General features: G+C 46.6%; 1 pseudogene; it reads left to right on the top strand.

Annotated features, from left to right (window-relative positions):
* The window catches only part of LOC132381679 (zinc finger protein 721-like), a 54,593-nt pseudogene extending 33,462 nt beyond the window's left edge, over nucleotides 1-21,131 (top strand).
* Nucleotides 21,132-21,464: the final 333 nt, after the last annotated feature.

Below are 21,464 nucleotides of genomic sequence, written 5' to 3'. Positions count from 1 at the left end.
ACCGCCACTGCCTTGGATGGGTGAGCCTCTGGAGCCGGGTGAGGATTGCCGCGTGTCTGGACCGTTCGGCCTCCGGGTGCGGATCCACCCTGAGACATCAAACTTCCACTCGATTAGATCCCTCTTATTCCTGGGTACCCGTGGTGGTCTCGTAGTGGCCCTGTGATTGATTGGTCCCGGGGAGTTATTAATTGGGCTCCGGAGCGCGATAATGTGTGTTTCTCGTCGGGTTCCCAGAAGCGTGAGCATATGTCCCGACTCCCCAAGACCAAAATGAAGACCCCTGGACCTCAGGCCCAGCGTTTTAGATTAGGTCACGATGAGATTAAGAGAGTCTTCCCTGAAACTCAGGTTTTAGCGGAAAAAGACGCTGCCTCGTTGCCACTTAGTCGTAATTATGATCGCCCATTGAGTTATTGCTGAGTTCTTGCCCTTCCCGGGGCAGGCTGTTCCCCCCCCCCCCCCCCTAGCTGCTCCTGACAGAAGGGCTGTGGACGATTACCTCAAGGAGGCGTTAGCAGCGGGGTCTATCAGACCTTCGACTTCTCCTATAGGGGCGGGGGTTGTCTTCGCAACCAAGAAGGACGGGCAGCCTGAGACCCTGTATTGGTTATTGAGATCTTAACAAGGTTACCATTAAAATCATTACCCCTTTCCGTTAGCGAAATCAGCCTTTGATCTATCGCAGGGGGCCAGAAATTTCACTAAATTGGATCACAGGAATGCCTATAATTTAATTCTGATTCGTCAGAGTGATGAATAGAAGAAAGCGTCCAATACTCCCACCGGGCTTTATGATTATCTAGTTATGCCCTATTGGGCTTAATAACGCCCCGGCAGTTTTTCAGGCGTCCCGAGGGAGATGTTAAACTAGTTTGACTCTGTGTACCTGGACGATATTTCCATTTACTTTTATTCAAGTTCTTGCCAGGAACACAAACCCCACGTTCGGCAAGTCCTTCGGCGTTGTTTAGCAAACAATGTATTTGTCAGGATAGATAATTTACACGTTCCAATTTACAGTGGCCATTTTAGGATTTGTTATTCCCCGGGGAGACCTATTCATGGATGTGGATAAAACCTGTGCTGTTCGGGACTGGCCCGCTCACACCTCTGTCAAGCAGGCTCAGAGATTCTCAGGGTTTGCGAGGGGATCTATTAGAAACGTTGACTGCTTCCTGATTGATTTTACCAAGAGAGGGGCGGCTTGTTTCTGTGTGGCGGTATCAGCCTTTGACCACCATCAGGATAATTTTGTCACTCCATCCACCCAGCCCTGCTCTGGCCGTTGTCGTTGGCGTGGGGGCAGCCTGGTCTCAACGCTTCACCGCTGATAAAGAATGGCACCCCTGTGCTTACTTTCCGAAACAGCCACGCCAGCCGATTCCGATTATGATCTAGCTGACCGGGAGTTGTTGGCCGTTGAATTGGCCTTGGAAGAGTGGCGGCGCTGGTTGGAAAAGGCCGAACATCCATTTATAGTTTGGACGGATGATAAGAATTTAGCTTCGAGGATCCCAAGAGGCATCTGAAGTCAAGCCCGCTGAGCATTGTCGGTAGTCACTACGTATCGTTCGGGTTCGAAGATCCTAAAGCCTGACGCCCTATCTAGACCATTTGCCCCACCCCGCCCCATTCAATGGAAACGCAGGAGCGGATTATTTCGGAGAATAAGCTTTTGGCCGCTGTATATTGATTCCCAGGTCCGGCGAGCATTCGAGGGGAGTAATCTAGTTTCCGGTAGCGTTCTCCAAGGTCGGCTTTTTTTGCCACCCAGACTTAGTTCGCAGGCCCTCTAGCGGGGGCACGCATCCGAGGTAACAGCCCTCCCTGGGATTTCACGCACCATGTAATTCATAGGAAGACGCGATTGGAGGGATTCAGAGGGAGGAGAAGTCATTTGACCAAGTCTGTGACGCTTGTGCCCGATCCAAGTATTCCAGCTGTTCACCCCGGGGCTTTCCCGTCCACTTGCCAGTCACTTCCGCCCCTCGTCCCACCCCTCGCTGGAGTTTATCACTGGTTTGCCCCCTTCGCGCTCCTTTACTGTTATTTTTGTCGTGGTTGATCGAATTTCCAAGGCGTATAAACGCCCCCCTCCCCCACTAAACTGTCCACAGCCCCTGAAACCGGATCTTTCATTGCAGCCGGAGTTTAGGGGTACATGTCCATGTATCTCATATTGTCTGTCAGGAGCCCACAAGTTACATCCAAGTTTTGGGGAGTATTTTGTAAACTTATTGGAGCTACTTCCAGCCTTCCCTCCGGACCGAGGGGACTCAGCTTTTGTTGTCTTGGTCCAGGGAACCAATCCTCTGAGAGAGACCCAATCACAAACAAGAGAAAATCTGCAGATGCTGCAAATCAGGGCAACACATACAAAATGGTGGAAGAACCCAGCAGGCCAGACAGCATCTATGGGAAAAGTACAGCCGCCGTTTCGGGCCGAGACCCAAAAATGTCAACTGATAACTCTTCTCCATTGATGCTGCCTGGCCTGCTGAGTTCCTGCAGCATTTTATATGTCCTCTTAGAGTGACCATTTGATTTGGGGATAGATAGCTCATAACAGTCTTCAGCATTCTTCGATTATCATCTTTCCATTTGAATATTAGTTTGGGTTTAAGCCTCCTCTCTTTCCCGAGCTGGAAGTGGAAGTCGGTATTCTATCTGCTAAACATCGAGCGTTGTAGACAGCGATAGGTTCAAGCCAAGAAGACTTCGGCCACGGTTCGGTGAGGCCGCAGTTCCATGCCACAGGAGGAGGCATCTCGGTCCTTGTGAGTGGGGCATTGGGTTTGGCTCTCTACCTAAGACCCTACCCTCTTAAATGTGAATTGCGTCAGCTAGCTCATCGCTTCGTTGGACCCTTCAGAATTGTTAGAAGGATCAATCCCGCATCGTATGGATTACACCTTCCAAGATTTCTCCGAATCCATCCCACCCTTCGTGTCTCTGACCTTAGATCCGTATTCTGCCGACCTTTAGCCCCTACTCCTAAACCCAATCCCCCTCCTCCCAGAATCATAGGTAGCACCAGTGTACACTGTCCGCTGATTGTTTGATTCCCAGCAAGTGAAGGGGCAGTTCCAATATTTAGTTGATTGGGAGGGGAATGATCCGGAGGGAAGAAGTTGGCTTCTGGTCCCGGATATAATGGACCGTGGTCGGATTACTAATTTTCACCGGCTTCACCCCAATCGCCCTAAGCCTCCAGGGGTCGGCTTTAGAAGGTGCGTGTGTGTGTGGACTGTTTATCTTTTGTCTTCGCACCAGCCCTGGTTTTTCACTTTGTTTCGCGGGTTGTGGTCGTGGGTATTGCTTAACTCTGTCTTTATCACTTGATTCGGAGAAACCAGGGAAGATGTCATCGATACATTACAGGATCGATCCCTCTTAACAATCCTGAAAGGTCCGATGAAGCCAGGAGCTAGCTTCCGCAGTGACCATCGAGGGCAATCTAAAAGCCCAGGACATCTGGGGAAGAGCGTCGATACCTCCCTCATTACAATGGGAGATGGTTATGAGGGATTTCAATATGCAGGCAGGTTGGGAGAATCAGGATGATGCTGGATCCCAAGACGTGGAATTTGTAGAATGCCCATGAAATGGCTTTTTAGATCAGTTCACGGTAGAGCTCACTTAGGGATCAGCTATTCTGGATTGGGACCCTTGCAATGAGCCAGAATTTATTAGGGAGCTTAAGGTAAATGAACTGTTAGGGATCAGTAATTATTTACGATGGTATTCACGCTGCATTCTGAGAAGGAGAGTCAAATGTATCATCGCTACAGTGGAGTAAAGGGGGGGGGGGATCTCAGGGGCATGAGAGAGGAGCTGGCCAAAATTGATAGGAAGGAAACAACAGCAGGGATGATGGCAGAGAAGCAATTGTTGGAGTTTCTCAGAGAAATTCAGAAGGCACAGTGTAGATGCCTCCCAAGAAGAAATATTCTAAAGGTAGGATGACACAAACGTGGCTGACACGGAGTCACTTCTTTCTTCCTTATTGGGGGGGGGGGGGGGGGGGGGAGAGAGAGAGAGAGAGAGACTGTGGTATGTCGAATACCGGGTGAACGAGTAGTCTTTGGGGAACTGCTAGTCTGTGTCTTTGCTGTCGCTTTGTATCTGAGTGTTCGGTGATGGGTGCCGGTGCTTTACTTTTTGCTGGTGTGCGGAGGGCGGATCGTCGCTTGCTGCCACTTATGTGCGGGAGGGAGGGGAGCTGGGGGGACTTTGGGGTTCTAACATTTCACTGTCATTCATTCTTTGGGGGCACTCCTCTGTGTTTCCGTGGATGGTTGCGAAGAAAAAGCATTTCGGGATGTACATTGTATACATTTCTCTGACATTAAATGTAGCTTTGAAACCTTTGAAACAAGAAAAGTCAAAACCAACATAAAAGCCAAAGAGAGGGCACATAAAAGTTGGTGGGAAGTTAGAGGATTGGGAAGCTTTTAAAAACCAAGAGAAGGCAACTAAAAAGTCATTAAAAAGGAAAAAGATAGAATATGAAGGTAAGCTAGTCAATAATAAAATTTCTTCAGATATATAAAGTGTAAAAGAGAGGCCAAGGTCGATTTTGGACCACTGGAAAATGATGCTGGAGCGTAGTAATGGAGGATAGGGAAATTGCGTAAGAACGGGAACCAGAAATATGCCAGAAGCTCGAGAGTGTTCGGGCAGAAATCTAACCGTAGATAAGTCACCTGGAACAGATGATCCGCGCCCCAGGGTTCAGAAAGAGGTGGCTGAAGAGATTGTGGAGGCATTAATAATGACCTGTCAAGAATCAATAGACTCTGGCATAGTTCCGGAAGACTGGAAAAATGTAAACGTCACTCTGTCCTTCAAGAAGGGAGAGATGCAGAAGAAAGGAAATTATAAGCCAGATAGTCTGAGCTCAGTGGCTGGGCAGATTTTGGAGCTGATTGTTAAGGATGTGGTTTTGAGGCACTTAGAGGGACATGATAACATAGACAGAAGTCAGCACGGTTTCCTTAAATGAAAATCCTGCCAGACAAATCTGTTGGAATTCTTTGAAGAAATGACAAGCAGGATAGACAAAGGAGAATGGGTTGTTGTTGTGCACTTGGATTTTCAAAAGGCCTTTGACAAGGTGCCAATGCGTGAGGCTGCTTAACAAGTTCTGTGCCCATGGAGTTACAGGATTGGATAAAGCAGGGGCTGATTGGCAGGAGCAAAGGGTGGGGATAAAGGGAGCCTTTTTTTGTTTGTTGCTGTTGGCTTGTTCCACAGGGGTCTGTGTTGGGACCACTTCTTATTACGTGATATGCCAATGATTGGATGATGGAATTGATGACTCTGTGGTCAGGTTTGCAGATGGTAGAAAGATAGATGGAGTGACAGTTAGTGTTGAGGAAGCAGAGAGGTTACAGAAGAATTTAGATTAGGGCAATGGGCAAAGGAGTGGAAGATGGAATACAGCATCAGGAAGTGTATGGCCACGCACTTTGGTCGAAGAAATAAAATGTAGACTTTTCTAAATTCAAAAACCTGAGATGGAAAGTGACTTGGGTTTCCTTGTGCAGGTTTCCTTAAGTGTTAATTTGAAAGTTGAGTTGTTGGTGAGGAAGGCAAATGAGACATTTAGAGAGGACTAGAACATAAAAGCAAGGATCTAATACTGAGGTTTTATAAAGCACTGCTGAGGCCTCACGGAGTATTTTGAGGAGTATTGGGCCCCTAATCTAAGAAAGGACGTGCTGATGTTGGACAGGGTTCAAAGGAGGTTCATGAAAATGATTCTGGGATTGAAAGGCTTGTCATATGAGGAGCATCTGATGGCTCTGGGCTTCTGCTCACTGGAACTCAGATGAATGAGGGGTGAACTCATTTAACCCTACCAAATGTTGAAAGGCCTCGAAAGGGTTAAAGTGGAGAGGATCAATGATTTTCATCATCTAATACACCTCTATCAGGTCACCTCTAATCCTCTGTTGCTCCATGGAGAAAAGGCCATGTTCACTCAACCTATTCTCATAAGGCATGCTCACCAATCCAGGCAACATCCTTGTAAATCTCCCCTGCACTCTTTCTGTAGTATCCATCAGAAGTAACGTAGAGACTAAAATTATATCAGCTGAAATGTTTCTTTCAAGCATTGATATATTTTGTGAACAATTTACAGGGTAGAAAAGGGGAAGTATTTGTTGGGACCACTTTGGTGGCACCTCAAACTTAAGAACACCAGTTCTGCTGTGACAGTTAGGATCAGCAATTAGATGCCACCAATGCTTGAATATGAAGGAGATGCTTGAGAAGTGAGCACACCAGCTGTATCAAGGAGAACCCCGACACTCGTTCATTGCGAGGAAGAGATGTGGATGAACCTACCCCAGATAAACCTTATAAACTGTCTTCCATTCATTGAAGGAGTTAACAGATTACCTTTGAGGTGAATACTTATCATTGTCGATCCTTGGAACAGAACAGAAAACTCTTCCCAGTTGGAAACATGCTTCTCCTTTGTGTCCGAAAGGAAAGTTTCTGTTTTAACTTCTCATTGAAACTCCTCTGGACCAAGGTCCTGAAAACACACTAACAATTCTTCACTCAGATGTTCAACTGCTTTACTTGTTGGAGGGTTCACTGCACCTGTGAACTTACCTGATGCTTGGCCAAAGAGTTCATAGCAGTGAGATGCTCTCATCTTGGAAGGGATTCACTAGGCTTCCAGATGCACCTGCGAGTTTACAGCGGGGAGAGGCTGATCACCTGTTCCAACTGTGGGCATCTTGGTCAACGCTTGGTCATCCCAACTGCAATCACACCTGTTCCTTAGGTCACCGGGCCAAGAAAGAACGATATGGTACCAAACTCGAGGAAATCTGCAGATGCTGGAAATTCAAACAACAACACACACAAAATGCTGGTAGAACACAGCAGGCCAGGCAGCATCTATAGGGAGAAGCACTGTCAACATTAACAACAACACACACAAAATGCTGGTGGAACACAGCAGGCCAGGCAGCATCTATAGGGAGAAGCACTGTCAACATTAACAACAACACACACAAAATGCTGGTAGAACACAGCAGGCCAGGCAGCATCTATAGGGAGAAGCACTGTCGACGTTAACAACAACACACACAAAATGCTGGTGGAACACAGCAGGCCAGGCAGCATCTATAGGGAGAAGCGATGTCGACGTTTCAGGCTGAGACCCTTCATCAGGACTAACAGAAAGGAAAGATAGTAAGAGATTTGAAAGTAGAGAGGGGAGGGGGAAATGTGAATTGATAGGAGTAGACCGGAGGGGGTGGGATGAAGCTAAGAGCTGGAAAGGTGATTGGCGAAAGTGATACAGAGCTGGAGAAGGGAAAGGATCATGGGACGGGAGGCCTCAGGAGAAAGAAAGGAGGTGGGGGGAGCACCAGAGGGAGATGAAGAACGGGCAAACAACTAAATATGTCAGGGATGGGGTAAGAATGGGAGGAGGGGCATTAACAGAAGTTAGAGAAATCAATGTTCATGCCATCAGGTTGGAGGCTACCCAGCCGGTATATAAGGTGTTGTTCCTCCAACCTGAGTTTGGATTCATTTTGACAATAGAGGAGGCCATGGATAGACATATCAGAATGGGAATGGGACATGGAATTAAAATGTGTGGCCACTGGGAGGTCCTGCTTTCTCTGGCGGACAGAGCGTAGGTGTTCAGTGAAACGGTCTCCCAGTCTGCGTCGGGTCTCACCAATATATAAAAGGCCACACCGGGAGCACCGGACGCAGTATACCACACCAGCCGACTCACAGGTGAAGTGTCGCCTCACCTGGAAGGACTGTCTGGGGCCCTGAATGGTGGTCAGGGAGGAAGTGTAAGGGCAGGTGTAGCACTTGTTCCGTTTACAAGGATAAGTGCCAGGAGGGAGATCAGTGGGAAGGGATGGGGCGGACGAGTGGACAAGGGAGTCACATAGGGAGTGATCCCTGCAAAAAGCAGAAAGGGGGCGGGGGAGGGAAAAATGTGTTTGGTAGTGGGATCCCGTTGGACGTGGCGGAAGTTACGGAGAATTATATGTTGGACCTGGAGGCTGGAGGGATGGTAGGTAAGGATAAGGGGAACCCTATCCCGTGTGGGGTGGTGGGTGGTTGGGGTGAGGGCAGATGTGCGGGAAATGGGAGAGATGCATTTGAGAGCAGAGTTGATGGTGGAAGAAGGAAGCCCCTTTGCTTAAAAAAGGAAGACATCTCCTTCGTCCTGGAAAGAAAAGCCACTATGGTACCATAGTGGTTGGCATAACATCTTACAGCACCAGCAACATGGGTTCAATTTGTGCCACCATCTGAAAGTAGTTTGTGATCTCTTAGGTTTCCTCTAGGCTCTGGTATCTCCCACATCCCAAAGATGAACAGGATAGCAAGTTAGTTTGTCACATAGAACACAGAAAAGTACCACAGAGGAACAGGGTCTTTCGCCCACAATGTTGTACCCAACCAGGTAAAAAACAAATCAAACATACCAAAACATTAATCCCTCCTACCTACACAATGTACATATCTCTCCATCTTCCTCATACCTATATGCCTACTTAAATGTCTATTAAAAGCCTTTAATGTGTTTGCCTCAACCACCATACCAGACAGTGCATTCCAGACATCCACCACAGTCTGAGTAAAAAAATTAACCCCTCACACCCTCTTTTAACCTACTTCCTCTCACCTTCAATGAGATTTCAACTCTGGGAAACAGGTACTCCCTGTCTACTCTATCTGTATCTCTCATAATCTTATAAACCTCCAACAGATCTCCCCTCAGCCTCCAGTGCCTGGGGGAAAACAACCCAAGTTTATCCAGCCTCTTTATCCCCTCTAAACCAGGTAACGCCCTGGTAAACCTCTTCTGTCCCCTCTCCAAAGCTTCAACATCCTTCCTATAGTGGGGAGATCAGAATTGTATGCATACTCCAGATGTGGCCTAACCAAAGTTTTATAAAGGCAGAACATAACCTTTTGACTTTTGAACTCACTGTCTCAACCAATAAAAGCAGGCATTCCATAAGCCTTCTTAAACATCCTATCAACCTGTGTCACCACTTTCAAGCCTATGAACTTGGACACCAAGATCACTCTGTTTGGCAATTCCATTAATGGTCTTGCCCTTAACAGTGTACTGTCTCCTTGCATTTTCCCTACCAAGGTGCAACACCTCACATTTATCTGGGTTAAACTCCATCTGCTATTTCTCTGCCCATATCTGCAAATGATCTATATTGTACTGTATTCTTTGCCTGAGATCTCTCTGGAACACCACTAATTTCAGACTTACAGCTCAATACACCCCTTCAAGCACCACCCTCTACCCTCAAGTCATTTCTGAATCCAAGCAGCCAATTTGCCGCATTGCATCTTAATCTTCTGCATGAGGGACTTCGGCAAAACTAAAATCCATGCAGACAACAACTGCCTTACCTTCATCAATCTGTCTCATCACCTTGTCAAAAAGGTCAATCAAGTTGGTAAGACACAACCTGGCACACACAAAGCCATGCTGGCTGTCCCTAGTTCCAAATGCTCATACTGTATATGCTATTCCTAAAAATGTCATCCAGCAATTTCCCAACAACTGACGTGAAACTCTCCAGTCTATAGTCCCGTTACCTTTTTAAACAGTGTTACGCCATTAACACTCATTAGTCCTCCAGAATCTCACTTGTATTTAGAGAGGACATGAAGATACTGGTCAAGGCCCCAGCAATCTCATCTCTTGCCTCCTTCAATACCCTGGGTAAATCCCATCAGGCCTTGGGAACTCATCTAACTTAATACTCATTAGGAGGCCAAATACTTCCTTTTTTGCCTCTAAACGTGCTAACTCAGCACTGATCACTTGGTCCTCCATATATTTTTCCTTAGTAAATGCTGAAGCAAAGTACTCATTCAGTACCTCACTCACTTACTCTGCATCAAAGCAAATGTTCCACCGTTTATCCTTGACTGATCCTCTCCCTCTTGCTCTTGATGTAGGTATAGAATGCCTTGGGATTCACCTTAACCCTCTTACCAAGAGCTTTTCATGGTCCTTCCTGGCTTTGCCAATTCCCTACTTTAGTTCTTCTCTGGCGTCTTTGTATGCCCCACGTACTCCATTTGCTCCTATTTTCTGAACCCTTTCTTACTTTTCCTTTTTCTCCTTGACCTCTCTGGACACCCAAGGTTCTCTTACATATCTTTCTATCCTTGTCCTTATTTCTAACAGGAACATCCCTTTCCTGCACTCTCTGCAATTGATCTTTAAACACCCTGCACGTGTCTGATGTGGACTTGCCAGAAAAAGGCATTCCCAATTGACTCAGCGTCTGCCTAATGCCCTCATACTAAGGACCATGCCTTTCCTTATCTCTAGCTATCCCGAATCTTAAGGAGTTGTGGTTGCTGTTCCCGAACTGAAAGATCAGTCACCTGGCCAGACTCATTACCCAACACTCAGCAGAGCCCCTCCTCTCACTGATCCAGCCCCATTCGATTTAAGAAACCCTCCTAGATACACAAGAAATATTTCCTCATCTAAACTCCTTGCTCTAAGAGGGTCACATTTTATATTAAGAAAGTTGAAATCCCCATGACAACAATCCTTTTGTTCTTAAACGATTCCTCAATCTGATTGCATCACTGTCCCCTTGACGTCCTGGTGGCTACTATGGGGGTCTGATGTACAACCCCATCTTTACTAGGATATAAATGGGCCAGGCATGCTCTTTGGGCTGGAAGAGCGTTTTGCCATGGTGTTTCACAAAATAAAATAAATGTCATGAGTGGTTAAACTTCTTCCCCATTCTTTTCAACGTTATGAGTCAGTTTCTCTGATTTTGAAGGGCTCAGCCTCACTCAGCTGGTTGCTGCAATATACTCCACAGATGAGCTCGATGTCTCTCATGCTCGCTTTGAAAGGGAGAAAAAAACTGGAGCTGCGAAGATCCCCGCTGCACCCGGTGACCCTGTGATCTCCGTCTCGGAGGCCGACATTGGGCTGTCTTTCAGGAGGGTGAACCCTCGCGAGGCATCAGGCAGGCTGCGATGGTCTACCTGGTAAAGGTCCGAAAACTTGTACCAAACAAGTGGCGGGTGTGTTCAAAGACATTTTCAATCTCTCATTGCTGTAGTCGGAAGTTCCCGCCTGCTCCAAAATGGCAACAATTATTCCAGTGCCCAAGCAGAGCAGGATGAGGTGCCTGAATGACTGTTGTCCAGCAGCACTCACACCGACAGTGATGAAATGCTTTCAGAGGTTGGTTGTGGCTAGAATCAACTCCTACCTCAGCAAGGACCTGGACCCACTGCTATTTCCCTATCGCCACAATAGGTCTACAGCAGTCGCAATCTCAATGGCTGTCCATGTGGCCTTGGATCACCTGGACAATTCAAATACCAAGCAATGCACACAAAATGCTGGAGGAACTCAGCACGGCCAGGCAGCATCTGTGGAAAAGAGTAAACAGTTGATGTTTCAGGCTGAGACCTTTTATCAGGAGCTTGAAGATTCGTATGGCCAGATTTGGGAACAGCTTCTTTCCAGCTCTGATAAGATTGCTGAACAGATCCTGACCCGGATCTGGACTGTACTTTCCAAATATCTGGACCTGACTTGCACTACCTTACTTTCCCTTTTCTATTTTCTAATTATGATTTATAATTTATATTTTTCTTATATTTACTTTGATTTGTACTTCGGGAAGCGCGAAGTGCAGAATCAAATATCACTGTGATGATTGTATGCTCTAGTATCAATTGTTTGGTGACAATAAAGTAAAGTAATATATATATTTTTTTAAAAGTGAGGTAGTGTTCATGGTTTCAATGTCCATTTAGGGATCAGCTGCTGCTTATTGACTGTAGCTTATGTTTAAAAGCTCCAGAATCTGGGCCTCTGTACCTCCCTCTGCAACCGGATGCTCAGCTTCCTAACTGGAAGGCCACAATCTATGTGGATTGGTAACAACGTGTCCACCTCGCTGACAGTCAACACTGGCGCTCCTCAGGGGTGTGTGCTTAGCCCACTGCTCTTCTCCCTTTATACCATGACTGTGTGGCCAGGCACAGCTGAAATGGCATCTAAAAATTTGGGTGATGAATCAACCATTCTTGGTAGAATCTCAGATGGTGATAAGAGGGCGTACAGAAGCGAGATATATTAGCTAGTTGAGTGGTGTTACAGCAACAACCTTGCACTCAATGTTAATAAGACCAAAGAGCTGACTGTGGATTTCAGAAAGGGTAAGATGAGGGAACACAAACCAATCCTCATAGAGGACTCAGAAGTGGACAAAGTGAGCAATTTCAAGTCCCCAGGTGTCAAGATCTCTGAGAAATTAACCTGGTCCCAACATACTGAAACAATTATAAAGCTGTTATATTTCAACTGGAATTTGAGACGATTTGGTTTGTCACCAAAATCACTCAAAAACGTCTACAGATGTACTATGGAGAGCATTCTTACAGGCTGTATCACTGTCTGGTCTGGGATGGGGGAGGTTGTGGTGACTACTGCACAGGATCGAATTAAGTTGCAGAAAATTGTAAAATGAGTCAGCTCCATCATGGGTACTAGTCTCTATAGTATCCGAGGAGTGGCACCCAATATTAAGGACCTCCACCACCTAGGACATGCTCTCTTCTCACTGTTACCATCACTTCTGTTTTTGCAATACTTATTTTAACTATCTTAATATACATACACGTTTATTGTAATTCAGGTTTTTTTTTCTAGATTTATCATGTATTGCATTGTACTGCTGACGCAAAGTCAACAAATGTCATGATATATGCCGGTGATAATAAACCTGATTCTGATGAACGGGAAATGGAACACGATCAGAAAACACGACAAGGCAGTTCCAGAAAGTGACGGGGGACCAGAGTCCAATCTGTCCACGTTGCATGCCATCTTGGACAATGTCTCCCATCCACTCCATAAGGTACTGGTTAGGCACAGGAGTACATTCAGCCAGAGACTCATTCCACCGAGATGCAACACTGGGCGTCACAGGAAGTTATTCCTGCCTGTGGCCATCAAACTTTACAACTCCTCCCTCGGAGAGTCAGACACCCTGCGCCAATAGTCTGGTCCTGGACCTATTTCCACCGGGCATGATTAACTTATTATTATTTAATTATTTATGGTTTTATATTGCTATATTTCTACACTATTCTTGGTTGGTGCGACTGTAACAAAACCCCGTTTCCCTCGGGATCAATGAAGTATGTCTGTCTGTCTGTCTGTCCACGGAGGGGAGGAGAGAGTCAGACAAGCTGATTGACTGGGAAAAATGCAAAGTACTGGAGGAACACAGTAGCGAGGCGGCGTCAGTGGATATTTCAAGACTGGAGAAGGGATTCGAACCGAAGCCTCGACTGTATAGATGCTAACAGATCTCCATAAGCTGCAGAATCGTTTGGGGTTTTTTTTTGTTTTATATCTGCATTTGTGGGTGGATTTTGACCCTTGAAATGCGGAATACCTGTTGATATTGATTACATCGTCCGTGGGAGCTTGCTGCTGAATTTTCTCATTCAATGGAACCGCGCAGACCTGGACCATTGGAATTCACGGTCGGTGAGCCGCGGCCCAAATGCGCATGCGCCGTGGGCTCGGCCCGTTGTCAAGACTGCGCATGCGCTCAGTGGACAAACGGCTCCGAGGCATCGGCGGCAGGTAGGAGCGGGGCTCTGACCGGCGCCCGCAGCCTGAGGGACAGCTACTGCGAGCGCCGGACACCGCATAGCCCCGGACCCCGGGATCGCCCCGCTCACTTCCCCCTTTCTCTCTCTGCCCGTTGATCCGCTCCCGGGCTCCGGGGAGTCGCTGTGGGGCGCCATTTCTCTGGCGCATGCGTATCTCTGCGACCGTGACCGAGAGGCGGCTGGGTGTCTCGGGAGTGAAAATGTCTCGCACCCTTCCCGTACCAGTCAATACACTTTCCAGAATCACAGTCCGGTGTACTATCACCGGCATAGGTCGTGAAACTCGTTAGCACAATAATATAGAAGAAAGGTAAATAATTACAGTAAGTATGTAGGTATATCAAATAGGTAAATTTGAGAAGTAAGGTAATGTTCACGGGTTCAATGTTCATTTAGGAATCGAATCCTACTATCTTCCTCACGTTCATGTACCTAGCTCTTAAACCCTCTAATGTATTTGAAACCACCACCCGACCAGACAGTGCATTCCAGGCATCAACCTCTTTCTCAACCCAAAACATCTCCTTTGAACCTACCCTTGCTCACCTTCAAAGCATGCCCTCTGGTCTGAGACACTTTAACCCTGGGAAGCAGACACTTCCTGTCTACGCCCCTCCCTCTGTCAGATCTCCTTTAGCCTCTGTTGCTCTAGAGAAAAGAACCAAAGTTTGTCCAGTCTCTCATGATAGCATATGCCCTCTAAGCCAGGGAGCACCCTGGTACACCTCTTCTGCACCCTCTCCAAAGCCTCAACATCCTTCCTATAGTGGGCTGACCAGACTGTATGCAATACTCTAGATGTGACCTAACCAGAGTATTATAGAGTCATAACATAACCTGACTTTTGAACTCAGTGCCTCAGAGCAAGCGTGCCATATGCTTTCTTAACCACTGTATCGACCTGTGTAACCATTTTCAGGGAGCTATGAACTTGAATCCCAAGATATCTCTGCTCAGTAACACTGTTAAGGGTCCTACCCTACCAAGCTGCTGCACCTGATTTATCTGGATTAAACTTCATCTGTCATTTCTCTGCCTGTATCTGCAACTGGTCTATATCACACTGTATTCTTTGCTAGTGTCAGGGTGCTGGAGCAGGGATCCATTCGCAGACCCAGTACTGTGCACACAGTGATATTAATCGAGTAACAAATCCTGAGGTGCAGACAAAGTCGGCGCCAAAGTTCAGGCAAAGAATAAAACATCGAGAGAACCAAAAACGAGAACTGGGAAACAGGCAGAGTTGATTTTCAGACGGACAGAGTACAGATACGATTGCTGAAAAGGCTCAGGAAAATTCACTGGCAACAAACAGGTGAAAACACAGGACTGAGATACACTGAGCAATAAACAGAGAGGCAGATGATAGGTGGAGCACCGTGAGACAGAAGTGGCAGCAAAACAGGTAATAATGAGAAACAGATGAGAGGCGGAGTACTCAGTGATACAGGGACCGGAGTAGAGCAGGAGCGGGGACAGGAGCTAATGGCAATACAAAACCACAGACTGACAGCTAGGGGGAAACACACAAAAAGACAGCGTTCAACTGGAGGTACTGACGGCCAGTCTTCTACAATCTACAGTGTCCACAACTCCACAGATCTTGGTATCATCCACAAACTTACTAACCCACTCTTCGTCAACAGTTTCATCCAGTTCATTTATATACATCACAAACAGCAACAAATTCACAACAAATTCTGCCCCCTCTAAACCCTTTGCAGTAAGAAGGTCACAGTTTATATTAGGGAATTTGAAATATCGGATGACAACAACCTTATTACTATTAATCTGTTTACATACAGTGGCATGCAAAAGTTTGGGCACCCCTGGTCTATTACTGTGAATAGCTAAGCAAGTAAAAGATGACCTGATTTCCAAAAGGCATAAAGTTAAAGATGACATGTTTCTTTAATATTTTAAGCAAGATTTCTTTTTTATTTCCATCTTTTACAGTTTCAAAATAGCAAAAAAAGGAAAAGGCCTGAAGCAAAAGTTTGGGCACCCTGCTTGATCAGTACTTAGCAACACCCCCTTTGGCAAGTATCACAGCTTGTAAATGCTTTCTGTAGACAGCTAAGAGTCTTTCAATTCTCGTTTGGGGGATTTTTGCCCATTCTTCCTTGCAAAAGGCTTCTAGTTCTGTGAGATTCTTGGGCTTTCTTGCATACACTGCTCTTTTGAGGTCTATCCGCAGATTTTCAATGATGTTTAGGTCGGGGGACTGTGAGGGCCATGGTAAAACCTTCAGCTTGTGCCTTGGGGTAGTCCATTGTGGATTTTGAGGTGTGTTTAGGATCATTATCCTGTTGTAGAAGCCATCCTCTTTCCATCTTCAGCTTTTACAGACGGTGTGATGTTTGCTTCCAGAATTTGCTGGTATTTAATTGAATTAATTCTTCCCTCTACCAGTGAAATGTTCACCGTGCCACTGGCTGCAACACAAGCCCAAAGCATGATTGATCCACCCACGTGCCTCACCCAGTTGGAGAGGCATTCTTTTCATGAAATTCTGCACCCTTTTTTCTCCAATCATACCTTTGTTCATTGCTGCCAGAAAGTTCTATTTTAACTTCATCAGTCTACAGGACTTGTTTCCAAAATGCATCGGGCTTGTTTAGATATTCCTTTGCAAATTTCTGATGCTGAAATTTGTTGTGAGGATGTAGGAAAGAATTTCAGGGAGCGCGAAGCGCAGAAACAAATATCACTGTGATGATTGTACACTCTGGTATCAATTGTTTGGTGACAATAAAGTAAAGTAAAGGTCGTGGTGCATATTGGCATGAATGATATAGGCAGAAAATGGGAAGAAGTCCTACACAGTGAGTATAGAGGGTTAGGAAAGAGGCTGAAGAGAAGGACCTCCAAGGTAGTAATCCCTGGATTACTCCCAGTGCCGTGGGATAGTGCAGGCAGGAATGGGATGATAGCACAGAGAATGAGTGGCTGAGGAGATGGTAGATAGATAGATAGATAGATAGATAGATACTTTATTCATCCCCAAGGGGAAATTCAACATCTTTCCAGTGTCCCGTACACTTATTGTAGCAAAACTAATTACATACAGTATTTAACTCAGTATAAATATGATATGCATCTAAAATCACCTTCCCAAAAAGCATTAATAAATAGCTTTTAAAAAGTTCTTAAATAGTTTACTAAAGTGCATTGAGTGGTAACTTAAGCTCAGTCCTAACCCCGGCACTTTAACATGTCTTGCCCCGGTGGTTGAATTGTAGAGCCGAATGGCGTTGGGGAGTAATGATCTCTTCATCCTGTCTGAGGAGCATTGCATTGACAGCAACCTGCTGCTGAAGCTGCTTCTCCGTCTCTGGATGGTGCTATGCAGGGGATGTTCAGGGTTTTCATGGATTGACCGTAGCCTACTCAGCGCCCTCCGCTCTGCCACCGATGTCATACTCTCCAGTTCTGTACCCACGACAGAGCCTGCCTTCCTTACCAGCTTATTAAGACGTGAGGCGTCCCTCTTCTTAATGCTGCCTCCCCAGCACGCCACCACAAAGAAGAGGGCGCTCTCCACAACTGACCGATAGAACATCTTCAGCATCTCACTACAAACATTGAATGACGCCAGCCTTCTGAGGAAGTACAGTCGACTCTGTGCTTTCCTGCACAGGGCATCTGTGTTGGCAGTCCAGTCTAGCTTCTCGTCTAACTGCACTCCCAGATACTTGTAGGTCTTAACCTGCTCCACACATTCTCCATTAATGATCACTGGCTCCATATGAGGCCTAGGTCTCCTAAAGTCCACCACCATCTCCTTGGTCTTGGTGATATTGAGACGCAGGTAGTTTGAGTTGCACCATATCACAAAGTCCTGTATCAGTTTCCTATACTCTTCCTCCTGACCATTCCTGACACACCCCACTATGGCCGTGTCATCAGCGAACTTCTGCACATGGCAGGACTCCAAGTTATATTGGAAGTCTGATGTGTACAGGGTGAACAGGACTGGAGAGAGCACGGTCCCCTGCGGCGCTCCTGTGCTGCTGACCACCGTGTCAGACCTACAGTCTCCCAACCTCACATATTGAGGTCTGTCTGTTAAGTAGTCCGTTATCCAAGCCATCATCTGTGAGTCTACTCCCATATCCGTTAGTTTGTGCCTTAAGATCCTGGGCTGGATGGTGTTAAAGGCACTAGAGAAGTCCAGGAATGTAATCCTCACAGCACCACTGACCCTGTCCAGATGAGAGAGGGATTTGTGCAGCAAGTACGTGATAGCATCCTCCACTCCCACCTTCTCCTGATACGCAAACTGAAGAGGATCCCGGGCGTGCCTGGTTTGTGGCCTCAGATTCTGTATTATCAGGGGCAGTGTTTCAAATTCTTTGATTAATGCAGCCTTTTCTGGGGAAGGAGTGACTTGTACAAGAGGGACGGGTTGCGCCTTAACTGGAGAGGTACCAATACTCTGCCTGGGAGGTTTGCTAATGTTCCGTGGGAGGATTTAAGCTAGTTTTGCAAGGGGCTGGGAACTGGAGCACTAGGTCAGTAAGTGGAAGGTCGAACCAGAAGGTAGATGTCAGGAAAAGTATTGAAAGGCAAATGGAAATAACAGGTATGATGGTAGGATATTTTTAAGTGTGTGTATTTTACAGCTAGGAGTATTACGGGTAAAGGTGATGAACATAGATCAGTCCATGGAACTATGATGTTGTGGTCATTACAGAGACTTGGTTGAGAGAAGGGCAGGGATGGGTGATTAATGTACCAGGTTTTCAAAGGAGGAGGTAAAAGGCAGGGGGGGGGGGGAGCTTGCCCTACTAACCATTCACAATATCACAGCTGTACTCAGGGGAGACATATTAGAGAGGTCAGACATAGTCCATTTGGGTAGAACTTTGGAATAGGAAGGATGCAATCACACTGATGGGATTGTATTACTGATAGCCCAGTAGCCACCAGGACATTGAGGAACAGATACAAAAGTTTGGGCAGCCCAGTCAAAGTTTCTGTTACTGTGAATAGTTCAGTGAGTAGATGATGAACTGATCTCCAAAAGTCATAAAGATGACCTCCGGCTGCTCATTGAGAATATCCTGCGGCCACTCCAATACATCCTGGAGCCTAGCACCCGGGAGGCAACACACCATCCTGGTGTCTCTTTTGTGGCCACAGAATCTCCTGTCTGTCCCCCAAACTATTCCATCCCTTATCGCTACCACACTGCCTGACCCTATCCTTTGCTGCTGAGCCTCAGAGCCACTAGCCTGGCTGCTGCTGTGCCCCGAGGGGTCATTCCCCCATCTCCCCAGCAGTATCCAAAGAATTGGGCCATCACAGATTGATAACGGCAGAAATTCTGATACAAACAGAAAGACAGAGAATTTAGTTGTCAATCCAGATTCCTGAGCCCTGCCCATTTCAATCAGGGGTTGTTCCTTCAGCTTGGAGTGAACCTTGCTGTAACAGTGTGTCGTTAGACCCCCCCCCCCCCATACAGAGTAACAGTAGTTGATTTAAAATGATGTCCTTCACCCATTCATGTCTTTACTAAATTTTCTTGCAGGTTAGAAACAACAAAGAATTTCTGTACCGGAATTTTGAAAACAAAACCACATCAATTCCACGCTCTCTCTGCTGGATGGACCCACCTGGAGATAAAGCTTGTAAATTGTCTTCAAGTTATCGAAGGAGTGAACAGATATTTCCCTTGTAGCACCAATATACCAGTTGTCGATCCTTTCCATCGTTCACCTGCTGTGAATGTGGGAACAGATTTACTCAATCATCTAAACTATTTGCACACCAGCGCATTCACTCCAGGGAGAGGCCGTTCTCCTCTTCCGTGTGGAGGAAGTAATTCTCTTGGTCAAATCAGCTGATGAGTCACCAGCGAGTTCAGACTGGGGAGAGGCCGTTCATTTGCTCTGAATGTGGGAAGGGATTTACTCGGTCATCTCACCTACTGGTACACCAACGAGTTCACACTGGGGAGAGACCGTTCACCTGCTCTGAATGTGGGAAGGGATTCACTCAGTCATCTCACTTACGGACACACCAGCGAGTCCACACTGGGGAGAGACCGTTCACTTGTTCTCAGTGTGGAAAGGGATTTACTCAATCATCTAAACTACTTGCACACCAGCGAGTTCACACCAGAGAGAGAGCATTCAGCTGTTCCGTGTGGGAGAGGGGATTCTCTCAGTCATCTCAGCTCATGACACAGCAGTCAGTTCTCACTAGCGAGAGGCCATTTTCCTGCTCCGAATGTGGGAAGGGATTTTCTCGGTCATCTCACTTGCTGGCACACCAGCGAGTTCACACGGGGGAGAGACCATTCACCTGCTCTGAATGTGGAAAGGGATTCGCTGAGTCATCCAACTTACTGGCACACCAACGAGTTCACACGGGGGAGAGACCGTTCACCTGCTCTGAGTGTGGGAAGGGATTTACTCGGTCATCCAACCTTCTAACGCACCAGTCAGTTCACACTGGGGAGAGACCGTTCATCTGCTCTGAATGTGGGAAGGGATTCACTGATTCATCTAACCTACTGGCACACCAACGAGTTCACACTGGGGAAAGGCCATTCACCTGTGCCGTGTGTGGGAAAGGATTCGCTCAGTCAACTCAACTGATGAGGCACCAGCGAGTTCACACTGGCGAGAGGCCATTCACCTGCTCTGAATGTGGGAAGGGATTCACTCGGTCTTCTAACCTACTGGCACACCAGCGAGTTCACACTGGAGAGAGACCGTTCACCTGCTCTGAATGTGGGAAAGGATTTACAGAGTCATTTAACCTATTGGCACACCAGCGAATTCATACTGGGGAAAGACCATTCACTTGCTCTGAATGTGGGAAAGGATTTACTCGGTCATCTATCCTTCTGGCACATCAGCGAGTTCACACTGGGGAGAGCCCATTCGTCTGCTCTGTGTGTGGGAAGGGATTTACTCGGTCAACTCATCTATTGAGACACAAGCGAGGTCACACTGCTGAGAGACCGTTCACCTGCTCTGAATGCGGGAAGCGATTTACCCGGTCGTCCCACTTACAGGCACACCTGCAAATTCACACTGGGGAGAGGCCGTTTACTTGCTCTGAGTGTGGGAAGGGATTCACTCACTCATCCCACCTTATGACACATCTGCGAGTTCACACTGGGGAGAGACCATTCACCTGCTCTCAATGTGGGAAGGGATTCACTCAGTCATCCAACCTTGTGACTCACTACCGAGTTCACACTCGGGAAAGTGTGTAAATAAGCAGCATGCCGGATATTTAACCATCACAGTTGCTGAATCCAGAGACAATTTTAAAAGTGACTGTAATTATTGCTCATCACACCCAGTTCTGCACGGTGTGATTGGGGTGGGAGGTGTTTCTTCTGCTGATGTTCATATCTAATGGGAATGGAGTTTAATTTTCTGGATCTGTGACAAGTAAATGAATTCTATTTTAAACACTGTCTCAGGTGCTTAGTTAGTCTACAGCACACCCAGGGTACAATTAGGATCCAACTCCCGGGCAGGATTAAACAATTATGTTACAGACAGGAATTTGATGCAGACTCCAGATTCCTGATCCATGATCAGACAGAAGATAAAGTTGTTCCCTTAATTTGTGTGGAGCCTCATTTGAAATACTTTCCTCCACGCAATGATGTATGTTGTAAACCTTTAACAGGGTGGAAAAGGTAAAGGATTTGTTTACGACAATTTCAAGCTCATCAGTTGTGCTGTGAATGTTAGTCCACCAGCACTTGAGTCCCATCATTTGGTGAATATAGA

Source organism: Hypanus sabinus, chromosome 26 (assembly GCF_030144855.1).
Source record: "Hypanus sabinus isolate sHypSab1 chromosome 26, sHypSab1.hap1, whole genome shotgun sequence".
NCBI lineage: Eukaryota > Metazoa > Chordata > Chondrichthyes > Myliobatiformes > Dasyatidae > Hypanus > Hypanus sabinus.
The sequence above is the reverse complement of the archived record's forward strand: the minus strand, read 5'-3'. Positions and strand labels throughout refer to the sequence as shown.